The sequence below is a fragment of the Rhinopithecus roxellana genome, chromosome 12, assembly GCF_007565055.1.
Source record: "Rhinopithecus roxellana isolate Shanxi Qingling chromosome 12, ASM756505v1, whole genome shotgun sequence".
Taxonomy (NCBI): domain Eukaryota; kingdom Metazoa; phylum Chordata; class Mammalia; order Primates; family Cercopithecidae; genus Rhinopithecus; species Rhinopithecus roxellana.
Window position 1 is genome coordinate 30,536,555 of NC_044560.1, and position 9,459 is coordinate 30,546,013.

The window sequence follows — 9,459 nt, forward strand, 5'->3', positions numbered from 1 at the left end:
GGATTACAGGCTTTTCATTCAACGGCCATATGAGCTATTGAGAAGGGTGTGTATCTGATGTTGTTGAGGAGTTTTCTCTGTACTTCTTTTAGAAATGTTTTATACTCTTCAGATTTTCTCTCTTTCCTTGCCAATATTCTATCTTGTTTTATTTTTATTACAGTGGGGTAAGTAAAATATCCTACTATATGATATTGCTCTCTATGTGTTAATTCTATCACTCTTTGCTTTATTTATTTGAAAGCCAAATGTGAGATACACAGGCACACACCACACATTTATGTTTACAGTAAATGACTATTAATTTCTTCTTGTCTCCATGTAATTTTGACTTAGAATACATTTTATAAAATATGACAGTTTTTTGACTTAAGATACAGCTTATGTAAGTTATTTTGATCTCTTCTACTCTCATTTTGTTAATATCTGCACAGAATGTCTATGTCCATCTTGCCACTTTCAGTCTTTTTTTAATCATTAGATCTCAGCGACTCTTGCAGGAAAATAAGTTGGATTTTGGGTTTTAAGATTTTTTAATAAATCCTTTCATTGAAAATATGTCTCTTGATTGGAAAAATTTATATATTTAAATAATTTTCTGAAACAGAAGAACTTAATAATTTTTATTGTTTTACTTGATTCCAGTATCAACCTCATTTTCTCTCTTTGTCTCTTTTGGGTCTCTGTTTTATTTTTGTATTATGCTTTTACTTCTTATTTTGTTTTATTTATCTATAAAACATATATTGTTTGCAGTACCTTGGGGATTACACAAAACCTCTAAAAGATATAAGAATATATTTTAATCTAGTAAAAAGTGAACTTCAGCTGAATATAAAAATGTTTCCTCTGCTATGCTTGGTGACTTGCACCTGTAATCCCATCACTTTGGGAAGCTGAGGTGGGCAGATCACTTGAGGTCGGGAGTTTGAATCCAGCATGACCAACATGGAGAAACCCTGTCTCTACTAAAAATATGAAAGTACCTGAGCATGGTGACATATGCCTGTAATCCCAGCTACTCTGTAGTCTGAGGCAAGAGAACCACCTGAACCTGGAAGGTAGAAGTCACAGTGAGCTGAGATTGTGCCATTGCACTCCAGCCTGGGCAACAAGATTGAAACTCCATCTCAAAAAAAAAAAAAAAAAAAATGCTTCCTCAAATTTTTAATTTTTATATTGTTCTCTAGAATTCTTTAAGTTTTGTAGAATAATTACAATTGTTTTCTGCATCATTATAACAATGGTAAGAAATTTCATTTTTATGTATGTGCATATCTTTCCTAGAAAATAATGTATTTTTATATGATTAATGTGTTGTTTTCTGTCTCTTTATTTTTGAGATGGATTCTTGCTCTGTCACCCAGGCTGGAATTCAGTGGTGCAATCTCGGCTCACTGCAACCTCCACCTCCTGGGTTCAAGTGATTCTCCCTCCTCAGCCTCCTGAATAGCTGGGATTATAGGCACACACCACCACACCTGGCAACTTTTTGTATTTTTAGTGGAGACAGGGTTTTGCCATGTTGGCCCAGGGATGCTCTTGAACTCCTGGACCTACTAGGGTGATCCGTCTGCTTTGGCCTCCCCAAAGTGCTGGTATTCAAAGGTGTGAGTCCACCACACCTCAGCCTGTTGTTTTCTTGAATCATATTATTTTCAGTGGGAGAAGAAACTGCTTTCAGTATCTTTAAATAACATAGGGCACACGTAGTGCCAATATACTTTTCAGGAATTTGATTACTTTGGAAGGTTTTTTTTTGTTTTATTTTTGGGCAGGACAGATTTGCTGATGGTATTATTTCAGTTGGTAGCTACTTTTCAGGGACTTTGACTATATCACACAGTTCTCATCTGGCCTCCAACATTTTTGTTGACAATCTGAAAGCCTGCTTGTGATATATCACTACTTTCCAAGATTCTCTTTTTGTCTGTGACTTTTAAAAGTGTGCCTATATATGTGTTTGCTATAAATATTTTTGTGTGTTTCCTAGTTTGTTGAGCTTCTTCATTTTTATTTTATGTTTTCTATTAGAATTTTTTTTTTTTTTTGAGACAGAGTCTTGCTCTGTCTCCCAGGCTGGAGTGCAATGGCATGGTCTTGGCTCACTGTAACCTCCACCTCCCAGGTTCAAGCAATTCTCCTGCCTCAGCCTCCTGAGTAGCTGGGAGTACAGGTGCTTGCCACCACACCCAGCTAATTTTTTGTATTTTTAGTAGAGATGGGGTTTCACCATGTTAAGCAGGATGGTCTCGATCTCTTGACCTCATGATCTTCCCACCTTGGCCTCCTGAAGTGCTGGGATTGTAGACATGAGTCACCGTTCCTGGCTAGAATTTTTTAGTTATATATATGTATATATTTTTATTTTTTACCTCCACAATTTCTGTTTTTTTGATATTTCATACTTTCGTTACCCTCATTTTTCTGTTTTTTCTATCTTTGTCTGTTTCTATTTCACTCATTGAGTATTATTCACTTTATTTTCAATTTTTAAAATTAAATACAAACATCTTTTGTGTGTGTGTGTGTGTGTGTGTGTGTGTGTGTGTGTGTGAGAGATGGAATCTCACTGTGTCCCTCAGCCTGGAGTGCAGTGGTGCGATCTCAGCTCACTGCAAGCTCTGCCTCCCGGGTTTACACCATTCTCCTACCTCAGCCTCCTTAGTAGCTAGGACTACAGGCGCACACCACCACACCCAGCTAATTTTTTGTATTTTTTAGTAGAGATAGAGTTTCACTGTGTTAGCCAGGATGATCTTGATCTCCTGACCTTGTGATCCCCCAGCCTTGGCCTCCCAAAGTGCTGAGATTACAGGCATGAGCCACCGTGCCTGGCCTATAAACATCTTTTTTATAATTTATTTCTGAAAACTTTATGATATATTTGATGGAACTGTGGTGCCCTATTTTGTATACATTGTAATCTTTAGGATTTGGACGTTATTAAAAGCTACCTGTCACATAAGTTATGGCATAGTCTGAAAATAATTGTCTTGGTTAGAGATGTTGGGAGTCTGTCAGACAAGTTCTTGTGACACGTCTTGTCTGAATTTAGTGTTTACTTACTAGTTAAAGAAGTTTATTCATGTTTCTTTAGAGTCATGACTTGCTGCACCTGTTCCCTGTTATACTTCAGTTTCTCTGCTACTGTAACATTTACATTTAGTCTCAGCAAACTCAAAGTGTCACTTCAAAGTATATGACTTTATGTCATTGGAAACAGAAACCACGTGTCTGGAAAAACCCCTAGAAGACGGAAATAAAGATGAATGTGCCAGTATTTTACTTGTCTTTTAAAAAAGAATTCAGGAGCTTACAATTTACTTGTAAAGGTTCTTTGGTATATTGGGGAGCAGGAAGAGCTGTTTTGGGTAGATGTAATAAACTTTTCTCTTCATTCTATGAGGGTCTTTCTGGCACTGCACCTACTTAACTCATTTATGCACTTTCCACAAATGTATTTTGGTCTGCATGTTTTTGTTACATTTGTATGTCTATGAAGTAATTATGGCCTGTGATATTTTTCAATGCCATCTTGCTTATGTAGTTTGTATAATTTTATAGCTTAGATTTCTAAAGTATATCCATCTGAGTCTAGTAAGTGAAGTAATTTGTTATTTTTATTTTTTTCAGTTATGTATGCTCATTTTGCCCAAGACCTTTGGCCAGAGCAGGGCATAAAAGATTCTTTCCCAAAAGTAATACTGAGAAGATATGGAAAATATGGACATGACAATTTACAATTAAGAAAAGGCTGTGAAAGTGTGGATGAGTGTAAGATGCACAAAGGAGGTTATGATAAACTTAAGCAATGTTTGATAACTACCTGGAGCAAAATATTTCAATGTGATAAATATGTAAAACTCTTTCATAAATTTTCAAGTTCAAATAGCCATAAGGTAAGACATACTGGAAATAATTCTTTCAAATGTAAAGAATGTGGCAAATCATGTTGCCATGCTTTCACACCTAACTCAGCATGAAAGAAATCATACTAGAGTGAATCGTTACAAATGTAAAGAATGTGGCAAAGCCTTTAGTATGCCCTCAAGTCTTAGTAATCATAAGAGAATTCATACTGGAGAGAAACCCTACAAATGTGAAGAATGTGGCAAAGCTTATAACTGGCCTTCAATCATTAGTAAACATAAGATAATTCATAGTGGAAAGAAACCCTACAAATGTGAAGAATGTGGCAAAGCCTTTAGTGAGTCCTCAAACCTTAATAATCATAAGAGAATTCATACTGGAGAGAAACCCTACAAATGTAAAGAATGTGGCAAAGCCTTTAGTTTGTCCTCAAGCCTTAATAATCATATGAGAATTCATACTGGAAGGAAACCCTTCAAATGTGAAGAATGTGACAAAGCCTTTAGTATGTCCTCAAGCCTTAGTAATCATAAGAGAATTCATACTGGAGAGAAACCCTACAAATGTAAAGAATGTGACAAAGCCTTTAATGTGTCCTCAAGCCTTAGTAATCATAAGAGAATTCATACTGGAGAAAAACCCTACAAATGTGAAGAATGTGGCAAAGCTTTTAAAAAACGTGCACACCGTACTACACATAACAGAATTCATACTGGAGAGAAACCCTACAAATGTGAAGAATGTGGCAAAGCCTTTAACCGATCCTCATCCCTTACTGTACATAACAGAATTCATACTGGAGAAAAACCTTACAAATGTAAACAATGTGGCAAAGGTTTTAGCCGATCCTCATCCCTTACTAAACATAAGATAATTCATACTACAGAGAAACCCTACAAATGTGAAGAATGTGACAAAGCCTTTAACAAGTCCTCAATTCTTAACATACATAAGATGATTTATACTAAAGAGAAACCACAAACCTTAAAGATGTGACAATGCTTTTTAGAAATCTCAAACTTTTTTAAATTTGAAAGAAATCATGCTGGTGAGAACTAGAAATGTGAAGAATATGACAAAGCCTTTAAAGGCTATTTAAATAGTTGTCTCACTTGATTGTAGGTAAGATACTTTATACTCGAGAAAACTCCTACAAGTGTGAAGAATGTGGCAAAACTTAACTAATGCTCATACCTTAGTGCACAGGAAATAATTTATTTTTGAGACAAATTGTACAAATATAAAGAATGTGACAAAGCCATTAATAACTGCTCACATCTTAACATCAGAGAGCTAATACAAACATTAAAGGTGCAATTACTGTCAAAAGATCTTCCAGAAAATAGAAGCCTTTAAAATGTATGAAATTTATTGCTGTAAATTCTTATGGCTTACAATTCAGAATCTCTACATGCAATTTTTTAAAAAAATTTTTCTGGTACTCATACTAGACCCATGATTTCTTGATTCTTATTCTTTTTTTTTCTTTTTTCTTTTTTTTGGTATGTACCATTTTAGATTTTATTAATAAAATAGAAAGCTAAACTAAGAGAACTGCTTTATTCTTGCATCTAATCTGACCATATATTGGAGTAACAATTCTTTATAAAAGGACTTAGGTGAGAACTGTCAATATATCAGTTCCATCAAAAACTCTAGGTTGGAATATCATAAAAAGAGCAAGTTAAATATGAGAAAGCACAGAAATCTCTCCCTCAAACAAGAGGGGCTTCCTTTAATAGTCTTTAATATAGCTCATTTGCAATTGTATGAAAATCCATCAAGATCAATCATGTTGCACAATCCCTAAAGGATAAAACTGAGGGAACTCATGGATAATTTTCATATCTTCGTTGTAAAGTCCAGGATCAAAAGGATGGTTATATTCTTTAAGCTGGACATAGGATGTATACAAGATGTGGCCTTGGCAGTTACTCTTCCAACCACTTCCGTAATTCCAGAGATTTTCTTCATCAAGGGGTCCCATCAACTCGATGGTTCCATTTTTCCTTCTCCATCTGAAAGAATAAACATTTTTCCAGTGGGATGAATCTTTTCCAGCCTCCCTATGAAGCAGACAGGCTTGTCTGTGAACTGAGCTAGCATGCTGGCATTGATGTGCGACCTCGGCAACTCCATCATGTCCACCATGATTATGGTCCAAGAGTGCAGCTGGCAGGAAACCCACAGGACTACTGAAACTGTGTGCCCCGCGGTGTCTGTGGGGCAGATTTTCTTCTGTTTTATAAAGTATTCGTTATGTTAGCTGGTCAGTGATTATAGAATTGTTTTTATGAAATTAGTAGTGGCACACAAAGTAATTTTCAAAGGTAATTCCATTAGTGTATTGAATTTTATTTAGTGTTAGAACATTCCATTTTGTTCTTGCAAGTGCAGAAATTTACATAGGCCTACTTTTATTTTTATTTTTTATTTTTGGAGATGGAGTTTTCACTGTTATCACCCAGCTGAAGTGCGGTGATGCAATCTTGGACCTCATTGCAGCCTCCACCTCCTGGGTTCAAGTGATTCTTCTCCCTCACCCTCCCAAGTAGCTGGGATTACAGGCATCTGCCGCCACGCCTGGCTATTTTTTGTATTTTTAGTAGAAAATAGGGTTTTCATTGTGTTGGCCAGGCTGGGTCTCGAACTCCTGAACCTCAAATGATATGCCCACCTCGGCCTCCCAAAGTGCTGGGATAACAGGTGTGAGTCACCGCACCCAGCCGAGCCTATCTTTATTTAGTTTTATTTTTTAATTTTATTATTGACATAAATGTTATTTATTGAGTCAATTTGTTCAGGTAGGTACTAGGGAAGCTTCGTAACTTTTGAGGATGTTTTTATATGCAAAATATATCAACAACATGAAAGTGCTTGCTGTGTAACAGATGCTCCATAATAAGGCAGAAATATTCCGTGCTGAACTTAGTTTTGTAACTTTGATTCAGAAATGAAAAATACCATTGGGCCAGGTGTAGTGACTCAGCCTATAATCCCAGCACTTTGGAAGGCAAGAGTTTGGGCAGATCAACAAGGTCAGGTGATGAGACCATCCTGGCTAACAGTGAAACCCTGTCTCCACTGAAAAATACAAAAAAAATTAGCCAGCCATGGTAGTGGATTGCCTGTAGTTGGAGCTACTCGAGGTTGCTTGAGGCAGGTGAATGGCGTGAATCTGGAGGCGGAGCTTGCAGTGAGCCAAGATTTCGCCACTGCACTCCATCCTGGGCAACAGAGCTGGACTCTGTCTCAACAAAGAAAAAACAAAAAACAAACAAAAACTGGCTTGGGCGTGGTGGCTCATGCCTGTAATGTCAACACTTTGGGAGGCCGAGGTGGGTAGGTCACCTGAAGTCAGGAGTTCAAGACCAAACCTGGCCTAACATGGTGAAACCCCAGCTCTACCAAAATACAAAATTAGCTAGGCATGATGGCAGGTGCCTGTAACACCACCTCCTTGAAGGTTGAGACATGAGAATTGCTTGAATGTGGGAGGCAGAGGTTGCAGTCAGCTGAGATCATGCCATTGCACTCACAGCATGGGCGACAGACTTTTTTCTCAAAAAAATAAAATACCAATGATGAAAATACGACATTGATTTTTTTTTTTTTCATGTGGAGAGGGCACTTTGTTTTTCAGGCTGCAAAGCTGAATCTTGCTGAATTTAAAGAGAGATTCTGCTGCTTTAATTTCCGAATTATCTTGACTTTTAAAAAAATTTTTATGTGTGTTCTATGTGTCACAGCCCTTTTTCTTCTTGCTCTATTATGGTTACAGGTTTCTCACTTATCTCCATGCCATGTCATTTCACATGGTCCTTTGTAGGTTCTGATGAGAAAGTTGGTACTTTTTAATGCATTGAAAATTTGGTTTTAACTAGAGTTTGCTTATTAACATAACTTTCAGATTAGTTAATTAAAAGACATAACACTTTCCACAAGAATATATCGGCCGGGCGCGTGGCTCAAGCCTGTAATCCCAGCACTTTGGGAGGCCGAGATGGGCGGATCACGAGGTCAGGAGATCGAGACCATCCTGGCTAACACGGTGAAACTCCGTCTCTAAAAAAAACTAAAAAAGCCGGGCGAGGTGGCGGCGCCAGTCCCAGCTACCCGGGAGGCTGAGGCAGGAGAATGGCGTGAACCCGGGAGGCGGAGCTTGCAGTGAGCTGAGATCCGACCACAGCACTCCAGCCTGAGTGACAGAGCGAGACTCCGTCTCAAAAAAAAAAAAAAAAAAGTCAGCATAGAATATATATCAATGAGAATAATATATCAGTTAGCATAGTTTTGTTTATAAAAAGGAAAACCTTGTTAGATTCCCACACAAAGAGTGAAAAATACAGTTTGCTAAAATAGATGTCTTAGAAATTTAATTTTACGAGTTGATTGTAAGTGAGCAATTTCAAATTTAATTTTTATCATGTACTTATAGCATGACTTATCTGTTTCTTTACCGTATCTTCAATTTTTATAGTGTGAATTTTGAAGTTGGCAAAATAATAAATGATCTCTGGATTTGACATTTGATGTAATTTTTTTTTATGTTGATATTACAATTGGAGGAACTTCTCACTTTTTTTTTCTAGTCTACAGTTTTTACTCTTTGTCACCTAACTGTAGTCAACTCCCTGGTCCTTTTCTCTGGAAAACTTTTGGAGAACATGTCTGCTTTTGGATTAAAATATTTCCCATTATTTTGCATAAAAACTAGTTTACTGTGTTCACGGAGTGGCCAGTCATGGGACCGTAAGCAACAGCTGCACCTTTTAGTGTTTTTCTTATTATTACCGTCAACAACAGAAACTCTAAATACCCTATGCTTGAAATAAAAGCCCTGACGTACATTGGCTCTTCCCATACACTCTGCTGGGTCCAGAAAATGCTGTTAAATATTAGAGTTTCTAAGTTGGGCATGGGGGCTCATGCCTGTAATCCCAGCACTTTGGAAGGCTGAAGTGGGTGGATCACCTGAGGTCAGGAGTTTGAGACCAGCCTGGTCAACATGGTGAAACCCCATCTTTACCAGAAATAGAAAAAGTAACTGGACATGGTGGTGGGTACCTATAGTCCCAGCTACTCAGGAGGCTGAGGCAGGAGAATCCCTTGAATCCAGGAGGCGAAGGTTCCATTGAGCCAAGATCGTGCCATTGTACTCCACTCTGTCTTAAATAAGTAAATTAAATAAATAATAAATATCAGATTTCCTATCGTCATGGCTGACAAACTAAATGACAAAAACTATTTTTGATAGTATTCAGCTGTTTAAGACAAAGACAGTACTTGAAACATTGTTATATATAGATACAGATACATAATTTTTAGACAAGGGTCTTGCTGTGTTACCCAGGCTGAAGTGCAGTGGCATGGTCTCAGCTCACTAAAACTTCCACATTTCAGGGTCAAGCAATTCTCATGTCTCAACCTCTCGAATAGCCGGGATTACAGGTTGGTGGCACCATGCCTGGCTACCTTTTCTATTTTTCATGGACATGGGGTTTCTTCATGTTGGCCAGGCTGGTCTTGACCTCAAGCGATTCACCCACCTTGGCCTCCCAAATTGCTGGAATTACATGTGTGAGC

The 9,459-nt window shown here is 37.5% G+C and overlaps 1 pseudogene; it reads right to left on the bottom strand.

Moving 5' to 3' along the window:
* Positions 1-5,659: 5,659 nt before the first annotated feature.
* Positions 5,660-6,024, bottom strand: LOC115892076 (annotated as a pseudogene).
* Positions 6,025-9,459: the final 3,435 nt, after the last annotated feature.